General features: G+C 44.2%; 1 long non-coding RNA gene across 1 annotated transcript; it reads right to left on the reverse strand.

Annotated features, from left to right (window-relative positions):
- Positions 1–15,320: 15,320 nt before the first annotated feature.
- On the reverse strand, positions 15,321–26,519 carry LOC121869769. Its single transcript, XR_006089580.1, has 4 exons — positions 26,410–26,519; positions 21,567–21,665; positions 21,259–21,362; positions 15,321–15,362 (listed from the first exon to the last, which is right to left on the reverse strand). It is a non-coding gene; the product is annotated as an uncharacterized LOC121869769 (long non-coding RNA).
- Between the last annotated feature and the right edge of the window lie 239 nt (positions 26,520–26,758).

Here is a 26,758-nt window from a genome sequence, read left to right on the forward strand (position 1 = left end):
GCCTGCCTGGCGGTCCTCGCTCCTGCCAGCGAGCATGGCGACCCACCAGCTGTCCTTCTCTGAGCTTCCTCACCAACCAGCTTTCATTCTGCTCTCGGTTCCTGAACACGCAACACCTCCTACCAGGAAGCTCCTCGCTGTCCAGCTTTCATTCAACCAGGAGGCCAGCAACAGGCAACATCTCTAACGAAGCTCCTGCACATCTACCTCCTTCAACACGCTACTCACCGAACGTGTCTACTGAGCAGCTCCTCACCACACGGCACCTCCAGCACCAGATTGTCTACCATATAACTTATATTATATAAGAAAACCACCTTAGAGTTTCCATCCATCCTGAGTGCTAGACAACATTATATCACGAAACCCTACAGCATCATAACCTTCCTACTTAGTTCATGTGGGCACTTGAACAAACCTGGTTTAAGTTGGGAGGTTCTAAATATTTATCTTGTGCTAGTTTAGATATAAAAAATACGTGTTTGTACAATAAACTTTAATATAACCATATACCACTTCTTATCACTTCTCTCCTGGGTCGATTTGTAGTTTAAACCAAATACTACTATAGTTAAACCATCCATATTCTGGGTCGATTTTGGCAATTTTAAAACTTAAATTTCCCTCTGGAATGACTTATGTCCGCTCTACCGGGTTAAACTGCGTCCGCTCTACCGGGTTAAACTGTGTCCGCTCTACCGGGATGAACACTGGATAACCTTCCTCCCTCCAAGAAAAGTCGTATGGGCAACTCTTCATGTTCTCTGTAGATGATCCACTCTGTAGCTTCAAACAATTTGTGGTGAGGTTTCGTTCATCTTAAAACCTGAACAAATAATCTCTACCCTTGAGGTAATATCGCTTTGTAATCGGTTCTCTGCCATGGACTAGATACTAAATTTAATCTGTCTTGCCAGTGTTAATGGGTCGCGTATCGTTACTCTACTTCCTCAAACCTGCACAGGGAAACTCCAGCCTAATCCTGTAGTTCATTTTAAATGATCCATCAATTTTTTAGTGTTTGGATCTCCTGTGTGTCCTCTTCCCTTAATAGTTTTCTAGTTTCCTTCGAATCGGCATGCTGGCGAGTACCTAGCTATCTTGTTCGGGGGGCGCGGAGTCTGACAGTCTTCTGGGGTGGAATCCTAACGTTTCTACGGGGAATTCTACATTCTTTGGGGCGGAATTCTAGAATATATGGTTCTTAAATTTGTATCGAGAACTATGGTATAATGTATGGTTTGAATGTAACCCCTTTTAATAAATGAATACTTGATGATTGGAGTAAAAGTCAAATGAAAATGTAACTATATTTACAAATGCTTACCACTAATAACAGACATGAACATTACTTTAAGGCAGCCAATATAACGGCAACAAAATCAATACAAGATTCACGAACAAAAATACATAAGCTTTAAGAACAACGACCTTCAACACATCATATTAACAAGCTTGATCATCAGTAAGGTTTACAAAGACCGTTTTTGCTCTACCTAAAGCCCCGTCCACACGATCGAGCAGTGCCCGGCGGGCACGTGCTAAATGCCCGTTATCGGGCAAAATTGGCGGGCAAACCAGCTGAGTGCCAGTGCCCGTGCCCGTCGTTGAGCGAAGTCATGGTCCGCCCGCCTGGTGGTTTACTGCGGGATATGGAGCGACGACTGAGTACTCCAAATGTGATACGTATATGTTCCCCGCTCGGTCCAGATGTCCAATGTATAACCAAATAAGCTTATGCAATGTACATTATTGGCGTGACAATAAACGGGAGAATGTTTATGTAATGAGGACATTCGTGTGTGTTCTTCGTTCCTGCCGCTCTCCTCACTCTAGTCCCATAGCTTCCTGTCTATGCATATCATAATTCTAACATTATTCAATGAATTTTTATGTACTGCAAATCTCACCTGCAAGTAATCTTCCTTGAGTACTTCATACAAGGCTTGACAAGTTGTAGGTATTATGCTACAAACTTTGTTTTGATATCCTCGTTCTATACTGAAGTGACGTGTAGATGCACCCAGTTGAAAGATATATGAGCGTTGCCTCTAGACGAGCCTCTGCAGATATACTCTCCCTCATATTGATATCCTGTTTTTTTTATATATGGTTCCACTTTCGTTAGAAGTTTGTAAAAGGTGTTGGGGTACAATTCTCATGTAATTAGTGAGGTCATTCGACATGCGCACCGTGAAACGTCAACAAAGGCTGTGAATGAGCTCTCCCTACAATTCCCAATTCTGATGAATTTAGTGAGACGACTACCTTCAGTCTGTTTAGAGAACTAAAGTGGAGCCCAGTTGTAAGCACAGTGTCGCTTGTGAAATTTATAGTTGTTGGACTTAGACAATATTTTAGATAAAATATCTGGACTGCCTGCCTGGACCCTCTGGTCGGTTATTTTCGTATCTGCGCATGCGCAGTGCGAAGAGCGTGACGTTGAATGACGTGGTAGTGACGTCGTTGCCTCTCCATCTCGCCTGTGACCGAACACAAGCATTGCACAATGCCTGGGGAGAGTGGTGGGCAGAAACCTATGAAGGCTTTGGCTAAAGTAGAAAAGATTGCCCTACTGAACAACTTAGAAGACGACCTGAGGCTTTCAAGTAGTGAATCAGAAGCAGACGATCCGCGGCCAACAACAATAGAAGTGATAGACAATTTTCAAGAAGTGATTAGTAAGAAAGAAAAGAAGAGGAGGCGAAGAAAAGTGAAGGAAGCGACAGTGATGAGATCATGAATGATAGGAAGAAAAGGACGACACACACAGAAGGAAGCAGAAAGAATTCAACTGGGAATAAGACACAGCAGGTCTTGACTGAATCCAACACCCTTCAAGAGTCAGACCCCAATGATTATGACAGTGACGGTAATGTTTCTATGGGAAACACTAGCCACAGTGGAAACAGCAATGCCATGGACCCTATCACCCTGCCCTCTGCCAAACAAACAAGTAAGCTGAATCTCCACTTTCCCAAGGACTCATTAAAATCTGTCGAGGATCGGTTTAATTGGATGATGAAGTACTGCAGACAGCATGGTCCCAACATTCAATTCCGACAGGGTAAGAACCGGAACTTTATCAAGTGTCAGACTCCTGAAGTCTATAAAACCCTTAGTACTGTTGGCTTTGACGGGGTTGTCCTAGTGGCCCCTCCAGCAGACGCTGATGAATGTTGCCACATCCTAGTGAAACGATTCCCCCTATACGCTGACATCGAAGATGCACGTGACTTTAATTCTAATATACTCAGTATACGTCGACATTACCGGGGACACACTCCACAAGCTGCTGTTATTGTCAAGTGGAAGGGAAGGGTATGTCCAACCACTGTGGAAGCCCATCCAATCCTTCCACCACTTTATGCAGAGCCCTATCATCCTGGGCCTGCATTTTGTGTTATCTGCTCTCATTGGGGTCACACCTTCACTGCCTGCTGCCGACGTGATCGTCCTAGATGTCGCTTCTGCTCACGTAACCACAACTCCGCCGCCTGTGCCCAGAAAATCAAAGACCACCTTAATAGGGGTGGTGTGGGCTATGTAGTTGAGCCCAGGTGCTGTAACTGTGGCGGCCGGCACAATGCTGACTCACGGCAGTGCCCCAGTCGCCCTTCTGTCCCAGGGGAGAGGCCTCCCCAAGGGCTGCGTCTACCACAACGCCCCCCTCAGTCTACTGGGTCACCTGCCCCTGCCTGGCTTCACCAGGCTGCACCACAACAGCACCTACCATTCCCTAACTCAACCACTACTGAGCCTCCTCCCCGTCTCTACTCTGACGCTATCAAGCCTCGTGTTCCCACCAGTTCCCCCCCACAACCCCGTCGCTACTCTGACGCAGTCAAGCCTTGTGCCGCCACCAGTGCCCCCCCACAACCCCGTCTCTACCCTGACGCTGTCAAACCTTGTGCCGCCACCAGTGCACCCCCACAACCCCGTCTCTACCTTGACGCTGTCAAGCCTTGTGCCGCCACCAGTGCCCCCCCCACAACCCGTCTCCAGTGACATGACACAGATCATATCCCTCTTCCAAGAATTTACCAGTCTTGTTGAGAAACTCTTGGTTACACTCTGTACCGCCATCTCCGACCTACACCGCCAACTCCTGCCCTTTGCTGCCACCCAGTCACTCCCCTCTTTTGGTTTGACACAAGCTGGTAGTCCCCCTGTGAGCCCCCCCTGCTCACAGGTTGTGTGTACTGGGGCCCCCGAGCCCACCTCAAGCCTCGCCTGCTCCTGTGTCTGTGCTGTCTCCACCAGGGCTACCTGTTGGACCTGAGGACTCCACCCCCGGCTACCCATACTCCACCGACATGCCAGCACCTAAGGCTCATCCGTCCACGTCAGGGGTAATCAGTCTAATACACCACAATGGATAGCAACGCTACAGGACTGCAGGTACTCACCTGGAACATAAACGGCTTGCAAAGCAAGTTTGGTGCCCTCAAAACCTACGTCTACACTGAAGACGTCGACGTGCTGTGCCTCCAAGAAACGCGGTGTGCTGCTGGTACCTATGTGCATCGACGGACTACCACGAAGCCATGCACGTGGACTACGGATCTACGTCAAGAAGGATGTCCCCTACCAACCTCTCGACGTCCCCCTTGATGACGACACCACCGACGCACATGCCATCACAATCACACTAAAAGGTGTGTCCCTCAATATTGTCAATGTCTATGTGCCTCCCTCCACCCCTACTGTACCTGTCCTACCACACCATATCACCTCCACCCCCACCCTCCTTGTGGGGGACCTCAATGCCCGTCACCTTAGTCTCGGCTCCCAAGGGCCCCACTCAAACTCCCGGGGTAACTCCTGGCTCTCCTACCTACAAACCACCGATGACCCTGTACGTCTTCTCTGCCCTCCATCACCCACCCACATCGGGGGAGGGAAACTTGACTACATAGCTCTCTACTCTGACCCTCACCGCCCACACTCCACCCGCATCCTCCACTCCCCCCACAGTGACCATTTCCCTATCCACACTACCCTCCAGTATGTGAGAATACCCGTTCCACCCAAGGGCCCTAGGCTCAGGCTACCCCCTGCCAACATACCCGCCTTCATCACTTCCATTGCTGAATGGTTTCAGGGTTACACTGTCACCACCGCAGACCAACTCTACCTTGATCTGTCCAAACAATGCATTGACCTCCTCCGCCCTGTCCCAAAACACCGCCGCCCTAACCGCCAGCCCAGGAGTCAGTGGAACGTTAACCGTGACCCTCATGTTAAGTCTATCCGAGTATGGCACCGAATAGTAGTCGACCAGTGGAAGAAATCTCCCAGCTCCCCTGACGCTGTACGCTTCCTGATGCGCACAAATAAAGAGCTCCAATCTGCCATCACTCTCGCACGAGAGAAGCAGTGGTTTGATTTTGCTTCTTCTATTGGCCAGTCTACATCTATAGGTGGTATATGGCGCACCATTAACCGTGCCCGGGGTACCAACGCTAGACCCGCGCTCCACCCCAGACCAGCTGCCCGAGCTGAGGCGCTCTCCCAGACGTGGCGGGAGGCCGCCTCCATTGATGCGCCACCACCCGCTGTACGAGACCTCACCCTCGCACTGCAACCACATATCGCCGACAGCGCATCTTCGAGTACCAAGACCTATTTGCAGACACTGACGTGCCTTTCACACAGTGTGAACTACTAAATGCTGTTAAGAGTGGTCGGTCCACCGCCCCAGGCGATGACGGCGTCACATATGATGTGTTAAATGCCCTTATTGCCACCCCTGGTAACCCCCTCCTCTGTCTATTTAACCTCTCTTTTGATACTGGTCAGCTGCCTCACTCATGGAAGACTGCCACCACCATCCCAGTCCCTAAACCAGGCAGACAAGATGAATATCGTCCAATATCCCTCATCTCCTGCTTCTCAAAGATGATGGAGCGCATGATACTCCACCACCTCCACTGGAAAATTGAAGCCCACCTGCACCCTGACCTCTATGGTTTTCGCCCCGGAAAGAGTACTGCTCACTGCATCGCTCACTACATGGCAAACACCTCCGCCAAAACCTCCCTCTTCGTCGACTTCAAGGGTGCTTTTGATAAAGCCAACAGTGAAGTGATCCTTGAGGGCCTCACTCACATGGATGTGAAGGGCAAACTCCTCACGTGGATTGCTGACTACCTCTCCCATCGACAGGCCCGTGTCCGTTTTCAGGGCCACTACTCTAAGATCAGGGACCTTGATCTTGGCACGCCTCAGGGAGGTGTACTCAGCCCTACACTCTTCAATGTTCTCATGAACGCCATCTGCCGTCTCAACGTCATCTTTGCTGAGCGAGCCCTAGACGGTCACATCATAAGCTACGCTGATGATATCCTCCTCCAAATTACTACAGTGCAACATGAACAACCTATACTCTCCACGTTCGCCCGGACCTGTCAAACACTCGGGCTAGTCATTTCACACACTAAAACCAAGTTCATCTCACGCTTCCGGCGTCAGACACCACTGATTCTGCAAGGACAAGACATCGATCAAGTACGCACCTACAGGTACCTTGGTCTGCCTGTGCAAGCCACTACCAGAGCCACGACCTCCGCTGTCGCCGCCCACGTCATCTCCCAGTGCCGCCAACGAACGAGGCCCCTCCAGTCCCTCACTCACGGCCTCAAAGGAGCCTCTGTCAGGGTCCTACGTCTCATGTACATTGCCATCGTCAGAGCTGTCATATATGCCTCTCCTGTCCTTGTAGTTGCCTCCCAGCGCGAGAAACAAAGCATAGAGAAAATCCAAAACAGAGCGATGAGACTCATCCTCGGCTGCCCTATGACCACCAGAATAGAAGTCATGCAGCGCGAACTAATCCTGCTTCCCGTCTGCGATCGAATTACTGCTCTCAATGCCATCCTTGGTGTTAAACTTCTTCGCAGTGAGCAACCGACTCCCCTGTCGCGCTCACTGAACTCACATCTTAACACCCTCCTGCGCCGGCCTGTCCCCATTACTTTCCCCCCTCCCTCTCAACTCTGGCCCGTCCACACTGCTGCTGACATCCTGCATTATCACCTCTACACCCCCTCGACCTCTCTCCCTCCCGAGTACACTCATCCGCCTCTACCGCCGTGGACCTCCCCGTGTGTTGATGTTGTCGTCCACACCTTCCCTGGTCGTAAATCCACCCAACTGAGGTATATGCTCAAACTTAACTGCCTTGAGCAGATTAATGATGTCGCTTCCTCTCTAAAGACCTCCCACCCTCCTATCCTCGTCTACTGTGATGGGTCTGTTACCACACTGGGCAGCGCTGGGGCAGCTGTGTGGATTCCTGAGCGCCAGGCCTGCAGGAAAATCAGGGTCCACGACTGGGCCTCCTCCACTGATGCTGAAAGCATAGCCATCCTCGCGGGCATTCATGAGGGGGCGACCTATGCTCGCACTGAACGCCGGAACCTCCTTATAATCAGTGACAGCAGTTCTGCACTAGCGAGGCTCAAATTACCCTCCCCCTCCTCCCCTGCCGCCCAACACACCCTAGCCGCCGTTGTCGGGCTAGAACAAACTGATGACATCTGTGTCAAGTTTCTTTGGATCCCGTCACATATAGGAATAACTGCCTGTGACACTGTTGATCGGCTTGCCAAATAAGCTACACAAGAAGAAGATACTGAAGCCACTCTCGCCCTCTCCCTGAATCATCTCAAATCTCGCATACACGCCACACAACGAGAGGCATTCAACGAAAATTGGACACACCTGAAACAACGGGGTAGCGTCACACTATGCCAATATGACGCTGTAACCGGTGACGACAACCGCCACTACAAAGAATATCAATCCCTGACTCGATCTCAACAGCTTATATACATGAGACTGCGCCTAGGGTACAGGTACCTATGGGAGTACATTGGCAACCCTGAGCCTCACCGCACTGTTTGTAAACTTTGTGGCCAACCCGACTCACACACCCTCTCTCACTACATCCTCACTTGCCCTATGACCTCCTCCTATAGGTCCCCAGCCGTTACCAACACCTCTTCCCTCCCAGACCAGATATCCCTCCTCCTAGTCACAGGCCTGGCATTTGACATTATTAGGGACCTGCCACTCTTTGCCATAAACAGATAAAATGTACCGGGAACTTTCCCCCCACACACTCATCATTCTCTCACTTTATGTAACTTGACAGAACCTATGACCCTTCAGGCTTTTACGCCCTTAATGTACGAGTCATAAAGGCAAGTATGAACTTTTCATACTTCCCTGTTGGGCGCTGTAAACGCTTCTGCGCTTCACCTTGCACAGGATGTAAGGGGGTGCCCAATAAACTAGCCCCCTCGGGGGCAAATCTGAATCTGAATTAGTGAGGTCTTGCTCATGTCCATCTTGCAGTTCACGTAAAATCGTGGCATGACTTCCCAATACTTTTCTTCGACCTAACCACTCTGCACCATTCCCTTTTCTGCATATGGTTCTTTTTGCACATGGCAGCAATTATTATAGTACACAACGCTATGCTCTTCGCTTTAACTGTCTGGCGATTATTCCTGCTACACACCATGGTAATCGTACCGCACCCGCCACTGCCGACCACCTACTAGCTACCGGCGCCCGACTGACTGCCGACAACCATCCCCGTGTGTACAACAACACACGGGCAAAACCCGCCGGGCACTGCTCGATCGTGTGGACGGGGCTTAAGAATGCTGATTGAGCGAGAAAACTCCACAGAAATAGGCCAACTCAGCTGTTTGGCAATTTTCTCAAATAACGAAGGAATTCTCATCAAAACAAGGTACTAATTTAACGTTTTGAAGCATCAATAGTAGTGGCCAGTTGAGTGTTTGTATTGGATATTTGATTATATCTTAGAAAACCCCTTTCTTTTTCCTCTTTCCAGCTGTTTTATAGCCAATTCATGTGTTCTGAGCCTTCCTATCATTTATTTACAGAATTATAAGTTTTACCAATTCACTAGTACACAAAACTCGGCACTAAGCACATTCTTTTTAATCGGCTTTAGTTGCACCTTCTCTGTACTCCTCTTTATACCCGTTCACAATCCCCGGAGGTACACGAGTGAAGTGAGAAGAATGGTGGATCATGTTCGGCTGTTTTAGAACCTTGGCTCTCGCTTCCGCCATGATAAGACCAGCTTCGCCATCTCACGACTCTGTCACAAAAATACCCCGCTATTTCTAGACGTGTTGGCCCCGGCAGTTGTTAATGATATAATATGGATTAAAATGTAGTTGTTTTTCATACATACGATGCCATATATTCCTACAAGTACGGACTGTTTTGAGTCTGGCAGAGATTACTTGATCCTCTTCACCACTGATCGGCTTCTTATCTGCTTGGGCGGTCGGTCACGTCTCTGTTACACACTGTTGGCATGTATTGACTCTGTTACACACTGTTGGCAAGTACTGGCTCTGTTACACAGGCCCAATACACTGCCCAGTGGTACCCCGCTAGTCACTGTTACGCATAATGATTTCGTGTCAATAATCACCAAACACACTGCTGGCGCTTATGAAAAGTCTTACACACAGAGACACACACATATTCAAACCCTTTTCTATAAAAATACCAACAACGCGACTAAAACCTTCACCCACCCACCCACCCATTAGTGTTTACAAAATACCAACCCTTAGCAGACATGACTCGACTGGATTGAGAGGCTGTGGTGAGCGTGACAACATTAAAATAAGTGTGTGGTGGCTCTGACAACACTAAAATAAGTGTGTGGTGGCTCTGACAACACTAAAATAAGTGTGTGTGGCTCTGACAACACTAAAATAAGAGTGTGGTGGCTCTAACAACACTAAAATAAGTGTGTGGTGGCTCTGACAACACTAAAATAAGAGTGTGGTGGCTCTAACAACACTAAAATAAGTGTGTGGTGGCTCTGACAACACTAAAATAAGAGTGTGGTGGCTCTGACAACACTAAAATAAGAGTGTGGTGGCTCTGACAACACTAAAATAAATGTGGTGGTTTTGACAACACTAAAATAATAGTGTGGTGGCTCTGACAACACTAAATAAGAGTGTGGTGGATCTGACAACACTAAAATAATTGTGTGGTCGCTCTGACAACACTAAAATAAATGTGGTGGTTCTGACAACACTAAAATAAGAGTGTGGTGGCTCTGACAACACTAAAATAAGAGTGGTGGTTCTGACAACACTAAAATAAGAGTGTGGTGGCTCTGTCAACACTAAAATAAGTGTGTGGTGGCTCTGACAACACTCAAATAAGAGTGTGGTGGCTCTGACAACACTAAAATAAGAATGTGGTGGCTCTGACAACACTAAAATAAGTGTGTGGTGGTTCTGACAACACTAAATAAGAGTGTGGTGGTTCTGACAACACTAAATAAGAGTGTGGTGGTTCTGACAACACTAAATAAGAGTGTGGTGGCTCTGACAACACTAAATAAGAGTGTGGTGGCTCTGACAACACTAAATAAGAGTGTGGTGGCTCTGACAACACTAAATAAGAGTGTGGTGGCTCTGACAACACTAAATACGAGTCTGGCAGGAGAAGTTGCATCAAATAACGCCACATGTCAAGGATTATCTTCAAGGTAAACTTTAACACCATAGTCTAGGACATGGTTAAAGATATGATGGAACAGAAAGTCATCACACATTCTTCTTGGAATTCTCCTTTTTTCCGAGTTCCAAAGAAAGATGGAAGATGGCGACCTGTTATTGACTTTCGACGAGTCAATGAGGCAACCATACCTGATAGGTACCCTAAGCCTGTTCCGAGTGATTTGTTGCAGTCCTTGGGAAAAGACAACGCACTTTTTAGTAACCTAGATCTTCTTAACGGGTATTGGCAAATTCCTTGACGAGAAATCCCGCAAGGTGATTATATCTAGAACTGCCTTGCCATTCAGACTACACAATGTGCCATTAAACTTTCAACCAATGACTAATACTCTGTTTGCAGGAATGATTGGCAATACAGTTTATGCCTATCTAGATGATCTGATTATTGTAAGCAAAGATGTAAACAGTCATCTTGTCAAATTACGTGAAGTGTTTAAAAAACTTCATAAAGCAGGTTTGTAAATTAAGCTCTCTAAATGCGAATTTATCAAAACCAAAGTTTAATTCCTTGGACACGTAGTTGATGGAAACGGCATCCATACTATGGACTGCAAGGTTAAAGCAGTTGAACGATTTCCCTGTCCTACAAATGTAGACAAGGTGCGTAGTTTCCTCGGACTTTCCGGCTACTATCGCTCATTCATTCACGGGTACACTAAGTTAGCCGACCCGCTGACAAAATAACTAAAAGATGCAACATTTGTTTGGAACAATGAACAGGAGAACAGCTGTAATGCATTAAAGGAAACATTGACCAATGCACCAGTATTACCTGATCATACTCAACCTCTCACCCTGTGCACCGACGCCTCCGGACAAGGGCTAGGAGCTGTTCTCATGCAGCTAGACACTAGAGGGAAAAACAGAGTAATTGCTTATGTAAGCCGTAAACTTAACTATTCAGTAACTCATGTAGAGGTGTTAGCTGTTGTCTGATCATTAAAGAAATTCAGAGATGTGATATTTGGTCATTAAACAAAAGTCTATACGGATCATGCAGCAGTAAAGGTACGGATCATGCAGCAGTAAAGGTACGGATCATGCAGCAGTAAAGGTACGGATCATGCAGCAGTAAAGGTACGAATCATGCAGCAGTAAAGGTAAGGATCATGCAGCAGTAAAGGTACAGATCATGCAGCAGTAAAGGTACGGATCATGCAGCAGTAAAGGTACGGATCATGCAGCAGTAAAGGTACGGATCATGCAGCAGTAAAGGTACGAATCATGCAGCAGTAAAGGTAAGGATCATGCAGCAGTAAAGGTACAGATCATGCAGCAGTAAAGGTACGGATCATGCAGCAGTAAAGTACGGATCATGCAGCAGTACAGATCATGCAGCAGTAAAGGAACGGGCGCAGCAGTAAAGGTACGGATGCAGCAGTAAAAATGGATCATGCAGCAGTAAAGGTACGATCATGCAGCAGTAAAGGTACGGAGCACGGATCATGCAGCAGTAAAGGTAGGATCAGTGCAGCGGTAAAGGTACAGATCATGCAGCAGTAAAGGTACGGATCATGCAGCAGTAAAGGCACGGACATGCAGCAGTAAAGGTACGGACAGCGGATCATGCAGCAGTAAAGGTACGGATCATGCAGCGTGCAGCAGTAAAGGTAAGGATCATGCAGCAGTAAAGGTACGGATCATGCAGCAGTAAAGGTACGGATCATGCAGCAGTAAAGGTACGGATCATGCAGCAGTAAAGGTACGGATCATGCAGCAGTAAAGGTACGGATCATGCAGCAGTAAAGGTACGGATCATGCAGCGGTTATTCCAGGTAAAGAACCTCTCTGGGGCAGACTTGCATACCTGACCATTCAAGAATTAGAACCCGCCTTTAAACACTTACTGGGACAAGAGAATGTGGTGCACTGTATAGACACACAGCTCCAGTTATACTAATACAGTGGTCCCTCGGTTAACGAGCACAATTCGTTCTAGAAGGTTGCTCGTTAACCGAAAAATACGTTAACAGAAACCATTGTTTCAATGGGTTTATGGGTAATTGGTTCCAGCTCACCGAAAATTGCCTAAAGTCAACAAAAAAGGTAGAAAAGCACACTTACTTTGAGGTGTGTATGTAGAAGGCTCCTGGATGATGATGATGATGATGATGATGATGATGATGGGAATTAGAATGGGGGTGGAGGAGAAGGGAGAAGAGAAGGCATTGGGGTGGAAGAGAAGTCACCCCATGGTGCCATTTCACCCATAAAATTTTAGTTCTCTTGGTGTAATTCAAGATTATTTTCTTTAAATCAACACTGCACTGCATTATATATTGTCAATATGTAAAATAAATTTCAGAATGACCAATAATTTGACTGGAAACAGAAAAAAGCGTTTATGTTGAAGAGTCTCAAGCAAGATGTTACCTCCACAGAAAAGACACAGAGACTGACGCCTGTATGGTGTGTTGACAGGATGTTTGGCGCGCTAAAACTTAGTTTCCCTGTACTTAAATTATGTTAAATAATTGTTAAAATTACAAAAAAATTTAATACAAAACTTTTAAAATTATTGAATAGTACAAACTTCTTGATCTTTACTGAAATAGTAAGGAATTTAAGCCCTAGAACCGATTATTGTATTGGCAGACTAATATGACAGCTAGTGTGCAAGCGAAAACATGTTGAGGGGCGCTAGTGAGGATTTCGCTATTCGAGGGAATGCTCGTTAACCAAAGTTAAGAATCTTATGGAAGGTAATTCGTTAACTGAGGCGCTCGTTAACCGAGGCGCTCGTTAACCGAGGCATCACTGTATATAAGAACAGCAAATATCTAAATACAGTATGTTAATTTAACCAAGTCTTCTGCTTCACATGATCAAAAAACAAATTTTAACCCAGAGTTTGGCATTTCAGCATTGGCTACTTTAAGAAAATGACTGCCCAAGGATGAATTGATATATAACCAAGAAGAGTTACCTAACTAAGGTACAAGATGCTAACTGAACAATATATTAAACATGATATTATATACAGTTTAGAGGTGTTAAAGTTCATCTTCTCCATAACACCAGCTACTATATTTGAACCCTAACCACTATTTACCAGACAATGGTACCATATATCTGTAAGTGATGAAAGAATATATTTAAAACATGAATCAAAACTACCAACCATTTTAGTCAAGATAAAATATCAAAATATCTCGTCAAAGTTGAGCAAAACTTATCAAATATTTACGTACAATTTCAACAGAGATTGAAGAGTTTCCGTGAGATAATGACAACACCTTGACTATAACAAATGGTCTACCACCACTGTACTACTTTACCAAGATGATTTACTACCTGCGTTAATGTACGTACTTGTGATAAAACTTACGTCGCGTGTAAATAAAGACAGACGTACACAGTTGACACAACTATTGATGCACAAATTATAGTAAATGAGAGTTCATCTCTGTTTAACACAACTTATCCAGTAAAGATGAAATTTTAAGTACATAGATGACAAGTTTAACCTTTGTTCACTACTGTACTGTCAATAACATTATTAAAAAGGCTGATGAAACAAAATGGAGTATTATTAGGAGTGATATTTAATCACCACCAAATGTCTACACTAAGGCCATGGTAGAAGTAATTTACATCTTAAGAGCAGATAACTTGTGTTTAATATCTATAAAAGTGGCATTTGTCACTTGTCTTTATTTCTGCTACATTCATAGAGTTTGTTCAAGTGGTTTTATATTGATGTATATCACTGTATTCAAGTTTCTGTGTCACATTTACCTTCTGTTAAAGTCATTCAAACAATTATTGAATTCTGTTTTTTTCATGCACAAGTTTATGACGTTTGAGATAACCGCTGCGGGAGAAACATTTCCCACATTCCTCACATTCAAACTCCTTTATACCATTGTGTAGTACAAGAATGTGTTTCTTGAGATTACCCTTTAGTGCAAAATGTTTCCCACATTCCTCACATTCAAACCCCTTTATACCACTGTGTCCAAGAATGTGTATCTTGAGAGTCCTCTTCTGGGTGAAACATTTCCCACATTCATCACATTCAAATTCCTTCACACCATTGTGTTCAAGAATGTGTGTCTTGAGATTACTCTTCTGGGAGAAACATTTCCCACATTCCTCACATTCAAACTCCTTTATACCACTGTGTCCAAGAATGTGTGTCTTGAGAGTACTCTTCCGGGTGAAACATTTCCCACATTCATCACATTCAAATTCCTTCACACCACTGTGTTCAAGAATGTGTCTCTTGAGAGTACTCTTGTGGGAGAAACATTTCCCACATTCTTCACATTCAAACTCCTTCACACCACTGTGTCCAACAATGTGTGTCTTGAGAGTACTCCTTAGTGCAAAATATTTCCCACATTCCCCACATTCAAACTCCTTTATACCACTGTGTCCAAGAATGTGGCTCTTGAGATCAACCTTCCGGGAGAAACATTTCCCACATTCCTCACATTCAAACTTCTTTATGCCATTGTGTACAAGAATGTGTGCCTTGAGAGTACTCTTCTGGGAGAAACATTTCCCACATTCCTCACATTCAAACTCCTTCACACCATTGTGTACAAGAATGTGTGTCTTGAGAGTACCCTTCTGGGAGAAACATTTCCCACATTCCTCACATTCAAACTCCTTCACACCATTGTGTACAAGTAAATGTTTCTCAAGAGAAGACTTGAAGCCAAACTCTTTGCCACATTCCTCACAGGAGAGCTTTTCATCTCTGCTTGACATTGTGAACTTCTACTTAGTTACACTTGGTCTTGAGATGTTACATCACAATATCTGAAACAAAATATTTTGCCTTAGATAATATTCGTATAAAAGTACAATTTATAAATGAAAACTACAAGTGACTAAATCAAATTGTGTAAAAAAAGAGTAAAAATAAAATAAAAATATAAAATAAAAAGGTTATATTAATGTACACCGCGAGGATGCCAGAAAACCAGCTTTTTGAAGTGAGACAGATTGTATGAGTATGGAAACACAGAAGAAGGCAGAGCATTCAACAGTGTGAGTAAAGAAGGATGTACTATAACGGGTTATAATAGTGTGACCCACATCCACACAGACACAGTTTGGCTGTGTGAGTAAAGAAGGATGTACTGTACTATAACTGGTTATTATAGTGTGACCCACATCCACACAGACACAGTTTGGCTGTGTGAGTAAAGAAGGATGTACTATAACGGGTTATTATAGTGTGACCTCTGTGCCTCCAACTCGGCCCATCAAATACCAACACGGACCATCTCGGATAACCAACCTTTAACTCAAACATTCTAATGTATGTTTATATCAACGACATAACATAAAGCATTTATTACGTTTACCACGAGGGAGGGAGGAAGGCCCACAAATTAACATTTACTCACAAAATTAACAACAATAAACAAGACGGCCACCTTGGTTGATGTTGACCTGCTACACCTTGTCCGATTCTCTCTCTTATCTTTCAGTAGCTACAAGTTTTCATTATTAATACTATAATAAAAGTATTTTATTATTAAATATTACATAATATAAATAAATTATACTTTCATTATAATGTTTGATTATTGATTAAATTACCGCTAATAGACATATATTAATATTAAACTAAACTTAAGTCAGTGGCTGGAGAACCGAATAGCTTGACATTTTGTGTTTAACTATTTTAAGTTTATTTATTAATATTTTATTAATATATAACACTACAGTATATAGATTCAGTTAACAAACGACTCCGTGGAACCAATTGTGTTGGTTAATGGAGGGACCACTGAAGATATTTTAGCGACCCTCCCTTGTGACAACCTTAACCTAACATGGGTCAACACTCCACTATCCACCTATATGAACCTTTATTAATGTGGAACAAGTCCATTATAAGAACAATTCACTGGACAATACTCACAGCAGTAGGTATAACCTGTAATATTTGATCACTAACTTGAACTATCATCATTATTGTTGTGGAATGTTCCAAAAAGTACAATAATTATTTACCTATTATACAGTACAGCATTAATTTATGCCAAGATTGATGCCAAAAAACTATATTTAAGTATAACTTAACCCAAATAAAATACCCCATTTGTTTGTAAAGTTTCGTGGCTTTCCCATGCAGTCGACACCCCAATAGTCTATATTTTTAAAACGTATATGAAGGCCTTTTAAAAAATACGGGCAAAGCCCAAATAATCTACTTTAAATATCTAATTGCTTAAAAATGTCAATAACACAATAACTTATTTGTGAACCCAGATTTAAAATCAGGTAAAGTAGTACCCTGTGTATGTATATTATGTATGCTGGATTATGTATTATGTATGTATATTATGTATGTGCTCCATTTATATTTATTCAGCCTAGCTAGCAGCGTGTGGCAATGTTATTACCATATCCCACACGCTTAATTAATGTGCCTGGCGACGTATGGAAGCTGCTAATGTATCACTTGCCATACGTCGTCTATGGTAGTTGACCAGGACCTTAGCTAGGGAGCAGTGCTATCCACCTCTGTGTACATACTCTTATCCAGTAAACCGAACCTACAAAACTATACAGGTGTTTGTGTTCTCTCCTGTATATAGAACTTATTACCCAGAACATCTAACATGGCGCAGTGCGTAGTTTTACTGGATTATTACGAGTGATTAGTGCAAGTTTGTGGAAAGCCGGCTGATGGATCCCCGCCTTGGGTCAACCCCGCGTCATCCCTCGAAGAATTTCGCAACTTTGAGCAGTGTCAGTGACAGTGATTTTCTGTGAAGTGTTTAGTGCATTGTGTGTTTCGTGCCATTCATGTGTGACCTTGTTCGAACGGATTTCCAAGGTATACGGCATGTTCTGGGCATTTGTGGGGTGTAGAGCTCAGCGCACCCTCCTCTGACCGTTTACAGAGAGCGACTGAGCTACTCCTATCTCCACCCCCCTCCCTCACAGCGCCGCCTCCACCCCCCCTCACAGCTGGGGCGAGACGCTCTGCCTGCCTGGGACACACACACATACATGTACTAACACTTGCTGACCGCGCGGTTTCTTATATATATTTTATATATATAACCTACTTATCTGTGTATTTAATTAAATTTTTTTGTCTGAAATCTTGTTGATACGACGGGCTGACCGGTCAACACTGATTTAAGACACAGTACACAGATAAAGTAGTTATGTCTCATGCCTTACGTAGCCGTGGACCCAGCGCCTGGATGAGTCAAGCGGATGATAGTCCCCCAGAGATGGATGACCAGGCTGACCATGACACCCCAGCTCCCACAACATCGCGCAGCCCTTCACCTCAACATTCAGCGTTATCTCCAGAGATAATTGCCTTAATGAAGTTTATGAGAGATGAGAGACGCGAGGATGAAGCTCACAGACGTTTGGCGGATGAGCACAGAAGGCAAGCAGAGGCAGAACGAGACCACCAACGGAGAATGGAAGACAGTGCACGGTTTGAAGCCTTGATATCTCGCCTCACTGTTAACCAAGCCCCTGGCTCTAACACTGCCTCGGTACTGAATGGTTCAGATACCTCATCCATGCTTCCTTCACGCCCCCCAGCCCCACCTAAAGCAGCAGCTCAAACACCGCCCATCTTGGAGCCTGATGTAAATTTCCAGACTTTTCGCGAATGGCGGCGGCGGTGGGCTGATTATGCTACAATGGTGGATCTCCAGAGTTTGTCACAGCCTAAACAACTCATCCAGCTGCGTATGTGCCTGTCCTTGGAAGTTCAGCGTGTCTTAGAACATACGTTGCAGGTACCCCCAACCTCTTCGCTGTCTGTAGAGGAGGTACTGGACGTTCTACAACGGCACATCAAAGGACAGCAGAATGAAGCTCTGCGCAGGAGGGAATTGTTTAGCTGCAGACAGATGGAGGGTGAGTCTTTTGACGCCTTTTTATGTACGTCTTAAGAGAGCCTCGGAAGAGGTAGATATGTTTAGGCCACCACCAGCAGTGCGAGGAGACCCAGTTGAAGCAGGTGATCCTGATGGGTGTTAAGGACGAGGAACTTGTCCAACGCCTCACCTCCCTCGACTCTTCCTCTTCTCTTCAGGATGTGTTGACGATATGTCGCTCCTATGAGGCTGCCAGGTGTGCCACCTCTGCCATCCGAGCTCCCCCTACAGCTGTACGCGCTGTGTCCCGGTACAAGAAGGACAAGAAGTCTGCTCCTACGCCTTCGCCCACCACGTCCACGCCCGGTTCATTTTGCAACAACTGTGGTAAGCAGCACGGAACACAGGTATGTCCAGCTGCTCAGTCTACCTGCAACAGTTGTGACCGTATGGGCCACTGGTCGCTCACAGTGCGGTGCCCAGCTAAGTACGTACAGTGCAATGTGTGCGGTCGTCTGGGCCACTATGACAAGTGTTGCCCTACCCACGAACCCAAGGGACAGCGTCGGCGGAAGCTTCAGCGCCCTTCTACCAGTGAGGGCCGCCCACAGTCTTCCAATCAGAGGCACGACGACCCTGGACAACGCTGGAGCCATATTAGGAATGTGTGCTCCCCCCCGCGTCCCAGGACCAAAGTTCCCCAGTACATCAGTGTCATTGTGACCTACCGCAGTGTGTCATCCCGTCTCCAGATGTTGCCCGACACCGGCGCTGATGCTACAGTCATCGGTCCCCAGCATTTGCAATGCTTGGGGCTCTCTCCAAGTGATCTAGGACCGCCCCCCAAGGATCTCCGCTTTATGGCAGATGGTTCACAGATGACCCCGGCCCTGGGTTCACTCCAAGCACAAGTCACCTTTGGCAACAGGTCGTGTCAAGCCTGGATTGACGTGCATAACGGTGTCCCGACTCCCTTGCTGTCCTACAGACATTGTCAAGAGTTGGCCATCATCTCCCAGGACTTCCCCAAACCTATTCTTGAGGTAAGACACGCCAACAGGGTGCACGAAGGGAGCAGCAACTACCCTGCTGCCGCCCTACCCCTACCTCTGGCCAGTGACACCTCTCCTTCGGTAGTTGTCCCTGCTGCATCACGTCCCCACGCCTTGGCTCGCCTTCACGACAGTCACCGTGGAGCTGAGGCCACCAAACGACGTGCACGACAGACTGTGTTCCGGCCTGGCATCGACCCCGACATCTCCAATGCTGTCCAGGTGTGTAAGCCCCGCCACGTATTACAACCCAGCCAGCAGCAGGTACCCTTCATGAGTGACGACAACCCCACCCGCCCCTTTGAGTCTGTGTCGGCCGACTTTTTCTGTGTGTCAGGAAAGTCCTTCCTGGTTATCGTCGACCGTCTCTCTGGTTGGCCGGTTGTCATCAAGGGCGGTAATGACACGACGTCTGCCGCCACCATCAGCAAGTTCCGCCACTACTTCCGTGACGTGGGCGTTCCTGTACGCCTGCGAACCGACGGAGGGCCTCAGTTCACAAGCCGGGACTTTGCTGCGTTCCTTGACCGATGGGGAGTCCGGCATGTGTTGTCATCGCCCCATTACCCGCAGTCCAACGGCCACGCTGAGGCTGCTGTCAAATCCTTGAAGCACCTCATCCTTAAGGTGGCCCCTTCTGGGAATATTGACTGCGAGGCCTTCGACCGGGGTCTTCTTGAACTCCGCAACACACCTAACTACACCGGACGCTCCCCTGCCCAGGTTTTGTATGGGCGCCCCCTTCGTTCTTGTGTCCCTGCTCACCCTCAATCCTTCTCCAAGGAGTGGCAGGCCAAGACAGAGGATTGTGATCGCCGAGCCGCCGAACGTGTTCAGGACGTCGTCGCCCGCTACAACGACCACGCCAGTTCTCTCCCCAGGTTGAGTGTCGGCACCCAAGTCCGTGTTCAGGACCCGACCTCCCTACGTTGGGACAAAGTAGGCGTAGTCATGGGTCTCGGCAGGTCACGGGACTACCAGGTGCGGTTACCCAGTGGTCGTGTGTGGTGGAGGAACCGCCGTTTTCTCCGCCCCGTAACACTGCCTTCTGCTGGCCCCGCCACCAGTGTTGAGTCCCATACCCTTCCCAGTGATGAAGTCCCTCGACGCTCAGAACGGATCCAGAAGAAAGAGGTCCGCTCAAGACTTTGCTATGGGCGTATAGGGGGGAGGGAGGTGTATGTATATTATGTATGCTGGATTATGTATTATGTATGTATATTATGTATGTGCTCCATTTATATTTATTCAGCCTAGCTAGCGTGTGGCAATGTTATTACCATATCCCACACGCTTAATTAATGTGCCTGGCGACGTATGGAAGCTGCTAATGTATCACTTGCCATACGTCGTCTATGGTAGTTGACCAGGACCTCAGCTAGGGAGCAGTGCTATCCACCTCTGTGTACATACTCTTATCCAGTAAACCGAACCTACAAAACTATACAGGTGTTTGTGTTCTCTCCTGTATATAGAACTTATTACCCAGAACATCTAACACCCTGTACCTTTGAAGGATATTTAAACTACTGTTTTACCCCAAGTGCTGAAGACAAAGGTATTAGGTCAGGCATATTTGACAAATATTTTGACAAAGTGAAACTAACTTCATACAGTAAAGATGATCAACATATTTAAGACCATCCATAAAGGCCTTTTAAAACTTACGGGCACAGCGTAATCTACTTAAAATATCTAATTATTTCAAAGGTCATTAACACAATTACTTGAATTTTTAAACGGTGATCCCAGATCCTTATAAAAACTAAAGCCACAAAGATATACACTGTACTGTACCTTATGTTATAGCAGAAAGTTTCCAATGTGGTGCAGCAAGAGACCCGCAAACCAAAACAAACCTTCGTCTTGTGGCCCATATCTTACATCTTCACGGCACCGTCCTGGAATGAATAACATTTTAACAACTAATAAATTAAATACTCTGGGCAGTAATATTATATAATATGTATACAGTACTGTACAGTATTATATTATACAGGAACTCATTAAATCTTCAAACATTTAAATACAATATTATGGTTAAATTAAGAAATTTCCATAAAACTTATTAAAGAAAAATAAAGAAACACTTTAGAAAATCTTACCTCGACGAATGACACGAGGAACTTCATTAACCACGATCAGCGAGGCAGCAATATGGTAGTTGTCTTAGCACTACAGTAACAACCAATTGGAGCCGTCAACTGTAAACAAAGTAATGAATAAAATGTATAAAGACAAAAACAATTGTATAAAAGCCAATAATGTAAATACTGTGGTAATGTATTTTGAACTCCCATGAAAAGACAAAACTTGGCTTCACTACAAGTTAACTCTGGTCAACAACTTTCATAATACCACTTACTAGTCACTAATGGATAACACCTGGTAAATTCACAAATTATATCCCACTGCCATAAGGGTTTAATTATCTATAAACGCCGATATTGTGAAGCGTCTTGTGATTTTTCCTTTCCCAGAGAATTAATATACCATCGGACACATGATTTGGTTAGGTTAGGATCCCACCAAATACAGTGAGAAAAAAGTCAATTTATTGTCAAAAACTAAACTGCAACTTTACAGTAAAGTTCCCAAAATGTCTCAGAAGCTAATTTTTTACTACAAACTGTAATTTAACCATAAATAAAAAGTACCACATTCTTATAACCAAATTTTTTTTACTTCAAGTAAATAAAAAAAATCTTTCCCAAAATCCCACCTTGGTTAATATATACAGGTAGTTCTGCTATAACGCGATAATTGTGTTCTTGTAAAATATCGTGTTATAGAAAATCGCGTAATAGAAATAACAGGGCTTCTGGAGAAAATAGGGTTAGGTGCAGATTACTTGAAATCGAAAAAATTTAGTAGTTAGCCTAACACAGTCTAAATAAATGTTACATTCATATCTAATAATGAAATCATACAGTAAATGTAACACTTTACTTGATGGGGGAGAAGGGTGATTTTGAGGTTGATAAAATCGAGCTTCTCTTCAAGTGTTATATCCTTTCTTTTACGATCATCACCGGGAATTCTATCACCAGAACGCTTCTTGTTGATATTCTTCTTTACTATATTCACAGTTAATACAGTACCACAAAATTGGAGAAATAGTAAGCAAAAATCGCGTTATAGCAAACAAGCGTTCGCGTTATACAAATACCGTTCCTAATTCATAAATCGCGTTAGAGCAAATTCGCGTTATCAAAACACGCGTTATAGCAGAACTCACTGTAGGACTAACCCGCCATAGTGCCGATGCTGCTGTATCATCTCACGTCCAGAAAATGTCTCAAATATCACAGTATAGTAAGTTTTTTTTCTGTTTAATATACCGGGGAAGTTAGGTTAGGTAGGTTTGTTTGGTTAGATCTGTCCTTCATAACCACAAATGTTAAGTAGCGTTTATTTAAAAAACATCCATTTACTAACATTACCACAAACAGTGTCCACTATAATATAACAATGAAAAACTGACGTTTTTATAATAGTTCTCAATCCATTTTGCTCTTGGGTTAGTCCTATATAATTACCCCCACCTCAATTGGACGACACAAAGATATTAACTACCTTCAATTTTAACGATCCATGAGGCTGTAACGAGATGGTTGTCTCCTCCATCTTCAACAGTGACAAGCAATAAATTGTATAAAAATTAGAATAATGACTGTTATTGCAGATGGCTTCAGCTACAGTGCTGGCATGTGATGCCATTAAATCTTTCGACCCGTGACCTCTCCAGATGTAGAAGTGTTTACAGACAAGTCCTGGCTCTGCTGAGTGGACTGTCTTCGGCGGGCGGTGGTGCTGCCTGCCCTGCCATGAGACAGATCGCCCTCTCTCGTGAGGCTGTGAAGACCAGCCTTCTGCTGGCACTGATGATCATCAACACTCATAATCCTGTCTGAGAATTTGTGCTGGGACAATTTACTCAGTACTGTTGTCTCTTGGAACACCATACTGATCTGCACTGACACACTTGTAAGTACAGCCTAAGTGATGACATACCCCTTGGTACTGAAATTTTGTTAACTAATTACACCTACTCGTTTGTGCCTAACCTGGAGTAATAAGACAATGGAGAATGAAGCATAACTAAGATTACTAGAGTTATGAACTTTGTGTTATGTCACTATGTTTAATAAATAGTAATTAAGATAAAATTGTGTGAGACTAACTCATTATGTATCAGATGGATCACCATGTAATATTATGAACATCTCCTCTGTAGGTTTTGACCACATCAATAAATATTGAATGAGTCAAAAGGCGAGTTTCAATCATTCCCTTCGACTTGCACGTCACTTGAACGACCTTAACCAAGGCGTTGACAGTTATGTAATATACACATATCAAATAGTGTATTGTGCATAATGAATATATTTCTGAATATCTTTAAGAGTTGTGAGGGATAAAAGCTTCACCCATTCTACTCTCACTGCACAGTAAGTCAGTGAAGAGTTGTTGATTGAAGGAAATTGTGAATAGTTAAGTTTTAATGAAGAATGGTTAGGTTAAGTTAGGTTAGGTTAGGTTATGTGAAGACATTCATAAGCTGGAACACAGGCTATATATATTTTTTATGGGTAATAGTCCACCCGGGCACAGGTCATGACCCACAACAGGGCCTAGGGGAGGGAAGAGATAAAAATAAATTTTAAAAATATATAATAAAAAGGTTATATAAATGTACACCGCCAGAGAAGCATCTTGTTTAGAGTGAGACAGATTGTATGGAAACACAGAAGAAGGCAGAGCATTCAACAGTGTGAGGAAAGAAGGATGTACTATAATGGATTATTATAGTGTGACCCACATCCACACTGTGGGCAAGACACCAGCCCACGGTACACAGGATGCTACTTGTTAACAGAGGCTTTACTGTATAATTGAATCAATGTTGAGAGAAAGAAACCTAACCTAACCAAACCTAGCCGGGTTACTACGCCCAGTATTGATTCATCTTGTTTTGGTGATGAATATTGACGCCGGTCCTGGATTATGTCAACAATTGTATATAATTGTTCTTCCTCTATGAATTTCTTTGTTATCATCTAACAACACAGCCATGTTGTAACACAGTACCATAAATCATTATAATTTGACCATAATTATAGTCATAAAAGTAACTTATGATGTACAAGGAGAGATTTATCCTCTTCCGTAAAAACTCGTCCAGTCATAGTTGCCGCCATAGTCTTGTAAACATTACTCTCGATGGCGACTGGCTGCCGTAATGGTGTAGATGAAACGTGATTGGCTGGAATTTCAGTGTTTGAATCTTTGCTCGTAACTGAAGAAAAATGGAACAGATTACCAGATCTGGGGTTCAAACCGATGTTCTGAATATGGGTAATAATCCACTGGAAGAAATCTAGGCTCAAGGAATCCCGATTCGCACACCCGAGTCGAGCTCAAATCCCAGGCTCAAACTACCGTCCTGAATTTGGGTCTATTGACAGGTAGACAACTATAGACAGAGAGACAACTAGATGGAGAAACAAAATGTACTATAAGTAATATTTCACATAGTGTGTTGTGTTACACCAGGTGGAGGGGTGAGAGGCAGCCGTTCACTACCTCCAACTATTGCTGTCTCAAGTTTGTAAGTCATATTAACTATACTGTACAATATTATATTTTCATCAATGAGTTCTGATATAATAATAATTTTTAGGGTAATTGCTTCGTTTGGTAGATAATTAGGTGACTAGGCGAGAACTACTTTGTCTGGCGCACATCACTTGTCTTTCTCGGTGGTGATGCGGCGGTACACAGCCAGTCATCTCCACTCAACGCCAGTCACCAGTGTAGGTTTATGAGCCACACAGATCAGGCGGCTGCTCTCAGGTCCACAAAAAACGTCAAATTACACCATATAATAGGAAGTTCTTTCTGTTTAATATGCCGGGGGTTCTGGAAGGTTAGGTTAGGTTAGGTTAGGTTTGGTTTGGTTAAGTTAGGTTTGTTTGGTTAGGATGGCAAGGTCTTCTAACAATGCTTCTGCCACTTGCTTTTGTTATCAAATATGGTTAGGTTAGGTTAGGTTTGGTTTAGTTAAGTTAGGTTTTTGTTTTGGTTGGGATGGCAAGGTCTTCTAACAATGCTTCTGCCACTTCTTTTCTTATCAAATATGGTTGGGTTAGGTTAGGCTCGTCACATTTAATTTAGAAATAACCAAGTTTTAACACATTTTACATAACTGGGACAGTGTTCACTACAAAACAGTGAAATTAAAACGTTTTTAAATTTGTTTAATATTGAGCGGGTGTTAAGTGTTGCAGTAGTGGGTGTTGCTTCTGGTAACATGTGTTGGTGGTGACTCAGTGACTCTCAGCTGGTGTTAAGTGTTGCAGTAGTGGGTGTTGCTTCTGGTAACATGTGTTGGTGGTGACTCAGTGACTCTCAGCGGTGTTAAGTGTTGCAGTAGTGGGTGTTGCTTCTGGTAACATGTGTTGGTGGTGACTCAGCTGGTGTTAAGTGTTGCAGTAGTGGGTGTTGCTTCTGGTAACATGTGTTGGTGGTGACTCAGCTGTGTTAAGTGTTGCAGTAGTGGTGTTGCTTCTGGTAACATGTGTTGGTGGTGACTCAGCTGGTGTTGCTTCTGGTAACATGTGTTGGTGGTGACTCAGCTGGTGTTGCTTCTGGTAACATGTGTTGGTGGTGACTCAGCTGGTGTTGCTTCTGGTAACATGTGTTGGTGGTGACTCTTCTGGTAACATGTGTTGGTGGTGACTCTCCATCAAGTAAGGCCGCTGGCTGACTGAGTCTGTTTTAACAACAACAGTAGTGACACTGTCCCTACACTCTCCATGTGCACCAACAACTGGTGGTAGTGACACACATTACCCACCAACAGACAGTACTGTACTAGACAGGTAACACGTCTTACTAAAGTACCACGGTTCACCTTGGCTATATATAAGTTAATAAACAACTCACAGTGACCTAGTGAAGTATTAAATCATCCAAGTTTGGATTTTAATTAACACATTTTGGTCGACTTAATGTTTACAACTGAGGCGATGAACACTGTTAATAACTTACCACGAACAACTCAACTTTACCTAATATAAACTAACATCACATAGTTTAAACAATTATTATTTACTGAAAAACAAAATTTACTCTACTACTGATACACTTTTAAATAATTGTATTACATCTACTTATTATTGCATTATAAACTGAACACTAAGTAATATTAAGCCATCATCAGGTAGTTATCGTGACACTAATTGATAATAAACTATCACCAGGTAGTTATAGTAACACTAAGTAATAATAAACT

The sequence above is a fragment of the Homarus americanus genome, unplaced genomic scaffold (genome assembly GCF_018991925.1).
Source record: "Homarus americanus isolate GMGI-L3 unplaced genomic scaffold, GMGI_Hamer_2.0 scaffold40254, whole genome shotgun sequence".
In the NCBI taxonomy this organism is placed as follows: domain Eukaryota; kingdom Metazoa; phylum Arthropoda; class Malacostraca; order Decapoda; family Nephropidae; genus Homarus; species Homarus americanus.